This window comes from Emydura macquarii, unplaced genomic scaffold, assembly GCF_026122565.2.
Source record: "Emydura macquarii macquarii isolate MOO-44397 ecotype Brisbane River unplaced genomic scaffold, CSIRO-AGI_Emac_v2 contig_499, whole genome shotgun sequence".
In the NCBI taxonomy this organism is placed as follows: Eukaryota; Metazoa; Chordata; order Testudines; family Chelidae; genus Emydura; species Emydura macquarii.
The window spans coordinates 13912257-13926239 of NW_027130636.1; positions in this window are offsets into that span (position 1 = coordinate 13912257).

Here is a 13983-nt window from a genome sequence, read left to right on the forward strand (position 1 = left end):
CAAGAGCTAATGGAAATGGCTGGCTGCAGAGGGAAGTGCACACTGTGTTCTCTTGAGATTCCTCCAAGTTTATCGCTCTCCACAGTGCCTCCTGCTACAATGATGCCCCCAACACGAGATAGGGAACAACTGCAAGGATCTTGCAAATATTATTTCATTTTCTTTCCTTACAGATTTAACCCTAACTCAAACCCTCAGGGTGAAACAACCAAAACCTCATAATTTCACCTAGTTTTGATTTGAAATCATGCAATCCTACACATTTTGCATTAATTCAATGGAAGACAATACAGTGCTGGGAGTTAGTTTACTTAAAAATTTTGTGAGTTTTTCCAGTCAAGCTGTTCCATGTTTCTAGTTCACAAAGAAGCCTGAAGCCAGCCCAAAGAGGCAATAGCTATGCTATGTTCTTTCAAAATAAAGGATCATTTATTGACTGGGTCTTCCTATTTGTGCCATAAGAACTACAGGCTGAGGTAGAATCCTGCCCCCATTGTAGACAAAGACAAAACTCCCATTGACTTCAGTGGGGCCAGGATTTCACCTGATGTAAATCAGCATAGCTCTATTGAGTTCATCAGAGCTATGTTACACCAGCTGAGGTTCTGGCCCATTAAAAGCAATCCAAGATTGTTTTCCCCTCACTAAGGATTCTGTACCCTTTTTGCCTTTCCCCAATCTGTCCTTTTCACCCCCACCACTCCCAACCATTCCTATCCTCCCAGTTATGGCCCTGGGTTAACTGTACAGTTGACTGAAGCCTTAAACCTATTTGGTCATTGAAAAATAATGAAGCAAAATCCAAACATTTGTACTTTTGTGAGGAACATATGTTTAATTAATGGCCATTTAAAAAAATAATCTCCTCATCTTCTATAAAGAAGGATTAGGGTCTTTTTTATACAAATCAAAAGAAACAATGTTACAGACTAACAGGGCTACCCCTCTGAAATGTTACAGATTGTGGATGCAAAATCAGATGTGGATAGGAGGAAGCATGTAATATATTACAAACATCCGCACTTCATCTTTGTTCAAATCTAGAGACTGTATCATATAAATTGTTCACATGATGGACTCTCTAACCAGCAACAGATTTTCTATTCTTATGTATTTTTAAATTATAATTAGTTAATAAGATAATATGTAGTGTGTTTTTAATTGAACTGTTAGGATAAGGACTGAACACTATTAATTTGACTTCCGTTTTTGTTATGACTAAAAGGATAAGTAAAAACTGCTCTTTCAATAACTTTAGAACTTACTATTTCCCGTATTTTGGTGTTTAATAACCACTTTGCATTACTTCTGTCATCTGTTTCCCCTCTTCCTTAATCTTCCTGTTGCTACTAAAACTTTGTGTGGTTCTGTTTGCAGGCACTGATTTTTAGGTCTGGCCAAACTTTGTATAGCCCAGGGCTTAAAGTGTAAAGGAAGAGGAAAGCAAAGGTAGATTTATAATACCTCAGGGTTGCTCTGCAACACTTGCAGTGTCCCGCCCCACATGTTCCCTGTGCCAGGGGCTGTAATAAAGTAGTGTAGAACCAGCTGTTTTAACTTTGTGCCACCCTATGACAAGGAAATCTCCAGCTGGCCAAGGGTGCTGGAACAGTTTTTATAGTGGGGGTGCTGAAAGTCATTGAACCAAACTGTAAACCCTGTACATAATGGAAACCACTTCAAGACAGGTAGTGCAGCAGCACCCCTTGCATCCCTAATTCTAGTTCCTATGCAGCTGACCTCCTAGGCCAGCTTTAAGGCTGCTTTGCACCACCAGATTGCACAAGACAGCCATTTTGGGGAAGAAAATGACTCAAAGTACTGGATTTTTTTATTATAGTCTCTTGTTGAGAAAGTTCCAGTCATCCACTCAGGTAACAGAAAAATATCTATGGCTCAGTTGACCAGTCGCACACAATTCATAACAAATAGCAAATAATTGAAGTGAACTGTTTGTGAACAGACTAAAAATTGTTCATCCAGCCTATTCAGCAAATAGTTGCTAACAAGGAATACATTTGTAGTAATCTGCACTGGTTTTCAAATTATTCATCAACAGAGAAAGGGGCTACATTTGCAATTAATATTATTTGAAAACATACCAGCAACTCAGCTATTTCAGGTGGGTTTCACTTGAACCCCAAATCTCAAAGCTCAGTTCAGGGAGTGCACATGCACCCACATGCACTGTACCTGAAAGGCTGAAAATAAAGGAAACGTTTGCTGAAACCTGAGCAAAATGAAGGCACAACTATAACTATAGCCCCCTCCAGTCCCACTATACCATAGACAAATATCTGATTGAGAGATTTACCCTGTGCACCAATGAATACTGATTTCGCATAGGTTACATACAAAACAGACATATTGCACAATCTTTCTATGAAATTGAACCTGATGGTGGATACAAATCATTTATGAATAGGACCTCTAGTTGCTCAGCTGTACATTTCCATACATTACATCTACTGCATGTAATGAGATTACTAAAGATTATGAGATAAAATAGCCTGTAGCTGTGATTCAAAATGTAAATCTATAAATCCATAGAATCCCCTTTATAATAGAAGCAGAAAATTATTTGCTTTCACATAAAATTGGTCATCAGCAAAAAGAAACTTGAATAAATTAGGAGAAAGGTGAATTAGTTAAAATATTGATCTTTTACCCAGGAAGTGAGGTTCAATATCACACAACCTCTGCTCATAATTTGATAAAATGTCATGTGCTCAAGAAGCTGGACAGGGTATGGACTGTCTTGAATGCTCTATAGCAGTGAAGCTTAACCCAGAGCTCAGAAAATACACACATCTCTTAACACTCTTGCATGCCGTCTTTTTCTAGGTGCCATGCAGTGGGCCCAATTCATCCCTGCTGTAACGTCACTGAAATCAATGTGCACCGAGGATATACTTGCAGCACGGGCCTGAAGACGATGTAGTAATTGCATCAGGAAATAATGGTAATTTAAAGCAAGAGTATAGACATTCATCCAGTCACAGGCAATTTGTACTTGCATGATAGCCAGAATGTGGGGATGGGTGCTTAAAGCTCAGAGCCAGGGCCTAACATCTAGTCCAGGCAGTATCCTTTCTATGATGTTGGCTGGCACCAGATGCTTCAGAAGGACATGCAAGAAACCCCACAATAGGCTGCTGTGGAATAGTGTGAGTTCCATGATGGCTTCAAGCTAAACCATAATAGTTTGAGATTAGTTTAAACATTGATGGTTTCATATCCTTCTAAAAAATGTTGTTAGCATTGGCTTTTTTAACTCTGCCATTAGCAATATGAGAAGGGGAAACCATTGGTTGTGGCTACTTAACAGCCCCATCTAGTTTTCTGTTCATCCCCACAGTATCTAAACAGGTACGTGGGGACTTACAGATGGAGTGCCTCCTCATGGCTGGGTGTGGTGTAGTGGCTCTCTCTCCATCAGGCACACCCTGCCAACAGCTGCTCTGGTGGTCCACTTCTTCCCATGGCTTGGCCTGCAAGATGGGTCACAATTTAAACCCAACCTTTTTGGGTGTTAAAGTCCAAAAATAAAGGAAAACTATGAACTCAAAAACCAGGGTTATCCAAGGAGTCTTCAACAGATCTCACTCTTCTACTCAGGAAGTGTCTTCCTGCAGCCTGCCCTTGTAGTCAGTCTTCCTGCGTTCAGGATCTGGTCGTCGCATCCACTGGGAAATTCATCAAGGCAGCAAGCTGTCTCAAACTCTTGGCTGAAGCCAGACTTCCCTCAGTTACAATAGAGCAGAACTCTGCTCTCCTTCCTAGTCCTGATGGACTAGGAAGAAACTGACATAAATGGGAGCTGGAGAGTAGGAACCTTCAATTAGATCAGCCCTAAACTAAGCTGGGTCTCCTCTTTTAACTTCCTTCTCCACTCCACTCTTACGTGTATAGCCGGGCAAGGCCAATAAGAACCCTAGGCCCTCCTTAATTCCCGCCTTGCCAGTATGGGGCCTGTATGCCCCATCACAAGTACTAGCTGGGCATCCATGCTGGGCCTCCTCCAGAATCAGGATCCAAGATCTCTTCAGCAGGTATCAGGACATCTATATCATATATTATGAGGAGAACATATACACACTCCCTTACACATAAGATTGACACACAGCATGGAGCACAGACATGGTACTGTGCACAATCACATTACGTTCAACAACTGCTTTCTCTTTCCACAGCATTCTAGGACCCACCAGAGTGTTGTCTTTGTTTCATCTTCCTTTTGTAAGGTCTTGTAATTTAAACAGTGCACTGTTTTTCATTTATTTTTAAAATACATTTGTGTCTGAATTACCTACAATCACTATCCTCTGTGTAGCTCATTATGACAGGCACAAGCCACTATAGACCTATAACCAGTGCAGGATTGGTAAGTAAATCATCATGTGTTCAGGATTTGTGAAAATGGAAAATCCTAGCCCAGTGGCAATTTTAGAGTGAAGGAGGAGAGACACATTTAATGATGGACTAGGAAGAAACTGACATAAATGGGGGCTGAGAGTAGGAACCTTGAATTACTTTGGTTTGTGCATAGGAAATAATCAGTGAAAAAACACTAAAACAGTCCTTTATCAGTCAAGCCCTGATATGAGTGAATGGAGCCTTCTTTACATCAGGAATTTGTCAATTCCAGCAATTGATGGTTGTAATAGTGTCCCAAGTGTCAGCAAGGGAAGCCACCATTTGCACTGATGATGAAGCTTACTGTGTGGGGTAATGAACAATAGACATATTGCTTTCAGTTAAAGGTGGGGGATCTTCAGAAAACAAATAAACAAACAAAAAAAAAAGTTGTGATATGAATTCATAGCAAAATCTCAAATAATTTTCTATTTAGTTCATTGACAGCCGAAGCAAGGACCTCGCTAGCAGACAAATGACTCTACTCCATCTTGGGCACTATGATCAGCATCAGACAAAAGTCCCAGCAATAGTCCTATGTATTTCAGGAATGCAAACTGGTTCCTATTAGGTTTTCATTCCTCCACTGTAAAGAGTCAGATGTCCAGTAACAAAGAACTTTAGGAAAAGAGAAGTAACAGAGCCTATATCATTTTTTTTGTAAACTGGAAAACTGCAAGCTAGAAATATTTCCACACTTTACATTTAAACACACCTATTTGTCTATATTTTAAAAACAGCAGGATTTTGCAAGTGTTTCTCATTTGAGCAATGACTGTTTGTTGTTTGCTTTTTTGTAAATAGACAGCAAGCCAGGGCCTTGGTTATGATACAAACATTCCGATCACAAAAGCATCAGACAGAACTTCAGAGCAAGTTTTCTTCAGAACCTTCTCCAAAAATCACTTGCTAACTCAGAGCTCAGTTGTGTCTAAAGGCAGCTGCAGCCCATTGTCCCTCGACAGGCATATAAGGGAAACACTTAGTGTGCCACACTCTCCGAAGGGGGTGCTGTATTGCATTTGCCTCTGCAGCCAGTCAGCTTTGTTGGCTAGCTACGCAGAGGGGATGTGGCCTTAGGCCCCACCTTCTCCTCGCAGCTTCCTGCCCTTCTTGGGGTGGCTATGGCTTGCACATACAAGGGGGTGACTAAATAGGGAATGTTCCTTGGTCTTTTCCACATAGGCAGGGGCTAGACACATTTTGATCATTAGTGGTTTTGTATATTGTGAGTGCATCTTGCAAAGAGAACTTCTAAGGGCTCTAAAGAAAATGGAATACATTCATCACCCATAGAAGCAGGAAGATTTGTACCAGTTTCTGCCATCCTCCAGTGCCTTAGTCTATATTGGGTACACTTAAGTGAAGGGTGGTCTGAGATTTGGTAAGAAGGAGTAATTTTATCAAGCAAACTGTGGGGGAGGGAAAGCTCTGCTATCCCTAGTCAGATGACAAAATGAGAGACAGGAAGTATAATTATGCTTGAGGAAGACGTGATATATTTTGAGACTTGCTAGGAGTCCTGGTTTGATATGTTGCTGGGTGTAAGTGAGACTGGCAGAAAACCCTAGCTGTTTCATGCAACACCATTTTTAAAAAGGAAAAGGAAAATTAAAAACAACCAGAACAACCCCTAAACTACAGCATTGCAGATTGAAGCCAAAGCTGCTGTCCCTGGGTGAGAAATGCAGCCATGTATATAGCCAGAAAAAGGCTTATGCACCACTTAAATCTACTTTTGAGGGTTTAAGTGAGACTCAAGGGATTAATAGATTATAAAGCCATATGGGACCATTGTGATCGTCTAGTCTGACTTCCAATATGGCACAGGCTACGGGCCTTCTTCAGGCCTCACTGCACGGGGGTCAATTTTACCTTCTATGAAACTGGCAACTGAAAATCTTATCCTGCAGAGCAAAGGTAAAGAATTTTTTCCAGCAAACACACCTGAAAATTGTAATGCCCCAAGGAAAATTGCTGGTCTGAAAGTAAGATTACTTTGACTTCTCATAACACACTCCCACTATACATAAGTAATACACTAAAGTTACCATGACTGTAAAAGTATCTAAGGAGTATCTAGGAGAAGGATCACAACTATGGTATTGCTAATCTACAAGGTGTTAATGGCTGCCATCTGCAGAGTCTTGGATCCAAACACAATCACAGACCTCATTAGAGTCAATGATATTGCCAACTACCCTCCTTCAGGCTCAACAGAAGGTGCAATCAAGCCCACTTATGTAGTAAAGATAGCTGCAAACAAGGACTAGGTTGTGCTGCAGATCAGAGATAAGCCATGTGGACTGATGTATTTTCCTGGTTGCAGACACAGTGGCTATAATATTGGTTTGCAGCCTATGTGTGTTGGAGGCAGAAAAAGCCTAGAGTTGGAGCTGTGAAGGTGAGTCAGAGGAAGCAAAGAGCCAGAGCTTCTTGGACACAGAGCTTACTGAAGTGGCAGAAAAGTTTGGAAAAGGAAGGAAAATTTGCCTGCTCTTGTTTGTTTCTTTTATGGTCAAGGAAATCATGATGTGTACATTTCTGTTGCAAATAAACAACATTTTATACCTGACTCATCACCAATTTCTTATCCTAATGGAAACATCCCTGCAAGACCTGAACTTCAACTAACCATTCAAGCCATGAAAGCAACAGCATCTCCATTACAGATCATTCCTTACATATAAAATGGCAGAGAGTTTACACAAGATTCACTTGCCCGCTCCACCAGCATCAGACTCCAAAAACAAGTCTAGCAGTCAGTCAACTAATTCCTGGGATAAGGTAGCTTTTGCTTAAATGGCAAAACTGTGTCTAATCCAGCAACCAAACCAGTTTTCCTCCAGTACAGGTCTGTCATTGTAAGCGCAGATTAACAGTGGGTTAAAGGAGATCTAGTGGAGATCTCACAAGTTCAGTCTAATTATTAATGAATGAGCATAATTTCTTTGCTGAGTCCTGCTCTCAGAATTGTACTCCTTTTCAAATATGGCTTTGTAAAAGATCTGTTCCCTAAGCCAAATTTCTAAACATTTATTCATTTACCTAGAGGCAGATGAGGCCTAAACTGCTTCAATGCTTATTCCTGCCAATGTTGTTTAACCTGAAGGTTGCAAATGTGCTTATATTTGCATAAATCTAGCCACAAACCCTTAGACGCATGTGCCTGCCCTTTTTTTAAGTTAGACGCTAACAAGATTTTGCTGTGTGTTTTTCATTGAAAGAAGTCTAGGGCCAAATTCTACTCCCCTGTACAATGGTGCAACTACAATGTAGCGCCACTAAAGGAAATAGATTTATTTCCCGGTAACTAAGGACAGATTATGGCCCTTGAAATTTTAAACATCTCTCAACATTGAATAAATTCTTTCTAAATGCCATTGACCCAGCCTGAAGCACAGCAGCCACTGTGTGTGTGCCTAAAATACAACTTGCAGCACAGCAGCCATGTGTCCGAACATTGTACCCAGTGAGTTACACAGGTCAGCACATAGTGTCAATACTCATGTTTCTCCCTTTTTCCTCTCTTTTTTGTATCTGCTTCCTCACGACCCCCTACTTTTTCCATCTTCCTAGGGTGACTGAGACCAGCACCTTCAGGAGTAGTGATAGTCTAGAACTCCTACCCAGCCAGTACCTGTGAAAAGGATGGGATAAATAAATTCTTAATAGTGCATCTCACCCCACTGAGCCATGTGTTGGAGTCCCACAAAAACAGCAGCAGCAGCACCCACTACCACAAGAAGAATGGGTAGCATCACGTGTCCCGCTCCTTTCTTTTCTCCCTATCCCCACTCTACCCTACACTCACTAGTGTCCTCCATGACCACACTGGGGGAAGGCTTAGTTTTGTTAGGTTTCCTTGGACACACATAGGAGGAGCCACAAAGCAGTAAAATGGGTGAATCTCTCCCTTCTCCAATCTGGTAATTCAGCTGTTGCGTGCCATAATAGGTGAATAGGGCAAAATGTATCTCTAGGGCTTACCCATGTATCTGACACATAACTGGTGAGTATTTTCCTCAACTGTGACTTCCACAGAGGATAAACTGACAAATCTTATTGTTATCTAGAAAGTGGAAAGAGGATTGCTAACAACCAGAAACAGGAAGGTGAAGAAAAATGGATACGAGCACATCATATCCACATCAAGAAACCAAGAGGTTTCTTCACATAAGTATTTCTATATTCAGTAAAAATGGGATTGTGGGGTTGAGTGTTTATTGTTTCTCAGGGAGTGCAAATCAAAAGTGTTCCATTTGTAAGTAAAACAATTCGCTCCCCACCTTTCTAACTCCCAGTGAGGGCTCTGAGATTCAAGCTGGCCTCTTCCTTTCTTATGTTCATTACTAATAAAGATTCTGAAATCACAATTCTGTTTCCTCAAAAGAGTCTGATGCATGGGTTCTGCAGTGCTTTTTATTCCTCTTCCTTTCATGGTATCTGCGTACCTTGTATACCACATGTCATCCACAAAGGATACCTCAGCTCCACCCATACCCCTCAAAAGTTCAGGTTGCTGTTACTTATATTACTTATTAGGAGCAAGTGGCTATTTTCATGAAAGTGTTTCTAGGCCATGTTCTGATCTCTTGCTATCATCGCTGAGGTGGGTGTGGGCAAAAAGAACAGGTTTGTATCTTACCTTATCATACCTTATAGATCATGGGTCCCCCAAACTTTCAGCGTGAGGGCCATAGTTTGGGGACCCCCGCTATAGGTAGTCTCTGCTGGCAAGGAAATCCAGAGTCATGGAGGCCGTTTGTTAAAAATGCTGTACACTAATCCCCAGACAGTTTCAGTGTGGTGTCTCTGACATGCATAGTGGATGCTGAAGAAGAAGAAGAAGAAGAGTGGATCCCAGCACACAAACAACTATGAAAATGAGGACTTAGGCCTTGAATTGGATCTGGAATGTAATGGGGGAAATCAGTGGGTCATAGGGAGGAGTCTCTTTGGTCAGGCTGATGTATATTGTACCAATTGGATCTTCCGCATTCATCCCCCACTGTGAGTAAAATGTCTAAGTAACATGAGAATACTAATCCAAGATAAAAAAGAAGAAAAAAGTAATGGAACTTTACTTTTATCAGAAAATTACAGGTAAAACTCAGAAAATACAAACTGTGAAAATAGTATCTTCTTAGCATTGTAAGTCTTCGGGGTTGAGTCTGATCTCATTTGCACCAGTGCAAATCAAAAGTAACACCACTGAATTGAATTACTCTAGAATTAAACAGATGTCAATGAGATCAGACCCTGGCCCTTTAGATTACTTTTAGATTTATTTTCCTTATTCATTGTCTTTCAGAAAGACCTTATTTACTAGCACCAGCCTGGACCCACAAGTCTAGGAAGTTCAGGAGTCTAACAACCCACCATCCACCTATATTAAACCATATGAAGTACCTTAATGTACAGGAAAGTAGTCTGTCTCCCTCTTAGAGCTCGACTGGATGGATGCTACCAAGCAATATAAAAGGAAATTATTTATCTCATTGAGGAAGCATCATAATAGATACTTCTCAAAGGATCCACAGAAGTAGTTCAGTCACTCAGCTCATATTGAACAAGAACAGAAAACATCAGTTCCAATCTGGTACAATTGAAGAGCTCACCATCCGTATACCACTTCTAACCCTAATTCAATACAATATTTACAGTGTAATTCAAACACAGGTTTATTATGTCACTTACAAGACTTCCAAAACTAAAACAGTTATGTGGGCTTCTGTAATACAAAAATAGCTTCCCCATAAATGTCCCAAAGTCAATCAACTAATGAAGCTAAAGGTATTCAGTCAAACAGTGCTGATTGGATTTAGCAGTTGGCAATTGATTTTTTTGTTGTTGCTTCAACTCCACCCTCTTTTCAAACTAATTAAAAAAAAGTTGGAGACATTTTCAATCAGATCAAGATGATAAGTGGGCTCCAAAACTAATCAACTCTAAAACTTAGGGCAAGTGGGAAGCAGCTCTTCAAGGGGACTCATAAAGCCCATCAAGAATTATGGATATCAACCTGAAGAGCAAAACCAGATGAAAAACAAAGCAACAACTCATTAAAAAGAAGGAGAGGAAGAAGAAAGGCTTTAAATCAATATTGCAGCAGGTCATGGCTGTTCTAGGATAAAGTGATATACCCCAGTGCAGAGAGAGTGGAGATGCTGACTTCAGCTATCTAGTAATCGCTACCAAATAGTCTCACCTACCAACATGCCCAGTGAAGAAGTAAAATTATAACAAGAACACACAAAGCATGAGGGGTGAAATAGTGTCATCATGAGTAAATATTTTAAAATTTAAAAAAATATGCCCCTGATACTTCTGAAAAATAATACTTGGCTTATTAGGTTGCTTTCTCCTCGGTGAATGATTTGTGGCCCAACAAAAGACTCTGTATTCCGGCTCTACCATTCACTTTGCCTCTTCAGGCATAACTGAACAGTCTGCTGCATGTTTGGATTGTTGGATAATTGGGAGCACTTCTTGTTCATGTACACCTGGTGTTGTGCCCATGCCTGAAACTCAGTTATTGGAAAGAGGGTGGAAAGAGGTCTCCCCTGCCCCCAATCTCCGGTATATTGGAAATCAAAAGTTGATGAATGAAAGATAGGTGCTCTGTCTCTTCAATAACCACGGCAGAGGAGTCTAAAAGAATCTGCAGAAATGACATTCACGTCTCTAAGAATCAAATACCACAGCCATAGCCCACTTAGCGAAAGAAAATCCATCTGCAGTCACAATACGAACCTGAAAACAAATCTAATGTGAATAATGAGGGTATTTGTATTATTTGTCAAAAACCTATCACACCTCTTGTGATTCCCCCCTCTCCCACTTTTAATAGTTTCAGTAGGAAAAAGGATAGTTAAACTCTATAAGGTTCTATGCATTTTATAGCTGATGGGTAAGATCTGCAGCTGATGTAAATCAGTGTAGCTACATTGAAGTCAGTTTCCACTAAGTACAATTTTTCAGTTATTTTACTGATATATTCTTGTAGTGTCAGTATCACTTGCTGGATATAGGTATTGATTTGATAGATTTCTTTTTCTTTTTCTTTTTTTTTAAAATCAGCCTTTTTAATTAGGAAAGAACAAAAAAATCCCATAAATCAGCAAAACTGATTAATTTTAATAACCACCTTCTATCTTGGTGCATCACTGAAGTGTAGCCACCTGAAACGTGAAAGGGTAGTTGTTTAATACTTGGGGTTCACTGCAACTCTACACAACATTCTAGGTAGGAAGGAAAGAACTTTTCCAGTGAAATCACATTGGGAATTTACAGAGGGAAAAGTAGAGCCAGGTGATTAGGGGTTTTTTTTAAAGTAAATTTGCTGGAAAATTCATTGTTTTGGAGTACCCAAACGATGTGTGTGTTTGGGTCAAATTCAGTAAATAGATTCAACCAAAAAACAAAGCTAAAATTGAAAACAAAATTTTGGAAATATCAAATACCTTTGTTTTGAAAATGTCAAAATGAACTGTTTTCACGTTTGTTTCAAATGGATTTTTTTGGACTGAAATATCAATTAAGTAATATTTACTAAACAAACAATTTCTCTCCTGAAAGTCAATCTTGGACCTCAAAAACTGCCCCATTAAAACTGTTCTGAAAATCAAACCATTCCATGAAATACTTCAGTTTTGATAAAACTGTTGTTGTAAAGTTTTCAACTAGCTCATCGTCATGCTCAAAGAGCAAAAATATAGTGGTCTAACTTCTACCATTAACTAAATCCTTGCCACCTAATTGACTTCAAGACATCCTGAAAAATGAAAATGGTAGTGGAACAAACTTTCAGGTCGAGATGTGTCTTGTAACATGATGTGCATAATGCAGCAGAATCCATTGGCACAGGATAATAAGGCAATTAGCTCATCAAGAGATTCTAAAGATGCAACAATCTAACTGGCAAAATCTGAGTAGTTTATGACATGAAAAGCTTGAACTAGATGTATAGCCTTGTAATTGCCACTTACTTTTTTGATGCCTCAGTGCTTTTCCATCACTGAAGAACTATCATTTTCTATTCCAATGAATATCTTTGTCACTAATCTGTTCTTTGAGGATCAGATTTTTAAATGTGTTTATGTAACTAGAAATGCAGGTAGGTACCAAGGAGTATTTCAAAAGGACCTAGGAGCCTAAACTCTATTGATTTCCCATTGATGGTGCCTGACTGGCCATTGACTTCAGTGGAGTTGTGTTAGGCTGGTGGAAGTGAGGTGAGAATCAGGTTCCTAATGTTGTTTTGTCAATCAACTTTTGATAGAACACAATCTTCAGAAGTTGAACATGAAACTTTGGCTTTGAAGTACCTGGTGCAGTTTGAACTGTTTTTATGGTGCATTTTATGGAAAAGAATCCTAAATAACAAAACACTATGAAAAACATGGATCCCATTACTTTGTTTATCTGGTTTCACGCTAGTAAGCCACAGCAGATTACTGGGATACAACCGGCCCTGATCTATTATGTATATAATACTTGCTTTATATATATATATATTATATATATATATAAATAAGTTACTGAGTATTCCTGTGGCTATTTTCTCCATCTGTACATGTAAAATATATGCTTTACTAAGTTGATTGGAATGGAATGCTTTAAATTTTATTTTTTAAAGAAAACTTGTACATATTTATAAAACTTTTGGAGAGGCTGCTGTAAACAAAGAATTATGTTCAGAGCCACTGACAGAAATAAGATATGTCAGAGGTCTATTACCCATTCAACAGAGAATCAGTCAATGGCCCAAGGGTACTTCCTTAAAAGGGAAAGGGTAAAATAACTGAGGTCAAGGTCTCAAATGTACCTATAGTTTTAATCATGTTGTTGACTTAATGTATCATGAGCATTTTTCGTAATGGTCAAAATCCATTTTGCTTTTTTGACATGACTAGAATGGTCCCAGCATCCCAAAATAAATCATGCTTTGTCTCACACTGTGCTACCCAAAACAGTTCACATGAAGCAATCTGCATTCTTTACAAGTAAGTGGTACAAACACATGCTTTAGGCATTACTAGCAGCGTGTGCCCTTTCATCTCTCTTTAGTCCTGCTACTACAATATTTTTATGCAAGAGAGAGAAAGAGAGAGAGATGGTCAGAAATTTTTTTTAAAAATTGTCAAAAAATGCTACTTGGTTGAAATGGAAATATTTTATGAAAACATGGGTTTCAATGACACAGTTTCTTAGGTTCATGGTGGGCTTTTTGGAGAGAGTGAAAACCTGACTTTTTAGATGGAAAAAATGGGTGTTGACACAATTCCGGTTCACAAAAACCTTCAAAAGCTCGTTTTCATTCATAAGTGTGCGCAGCACATTTCATTAGGGTGTGCACCCAGGGAATTTTCGGGACACACTTCCTCTCCGCCACAAAAATCTCACTGCATCATCTGTTTTCGGCGGCAGCTCACATCATCTTACCGACCGCCAAAAAAACTGCCGGGGTCAGACGCTAAATAAATCTTGAGCAGTACATTTTCAGAGGGTCCACCTCCCTTTTTGTGGTGTGTGTGAATTGCATATAGTATTTAACCTCCCTAC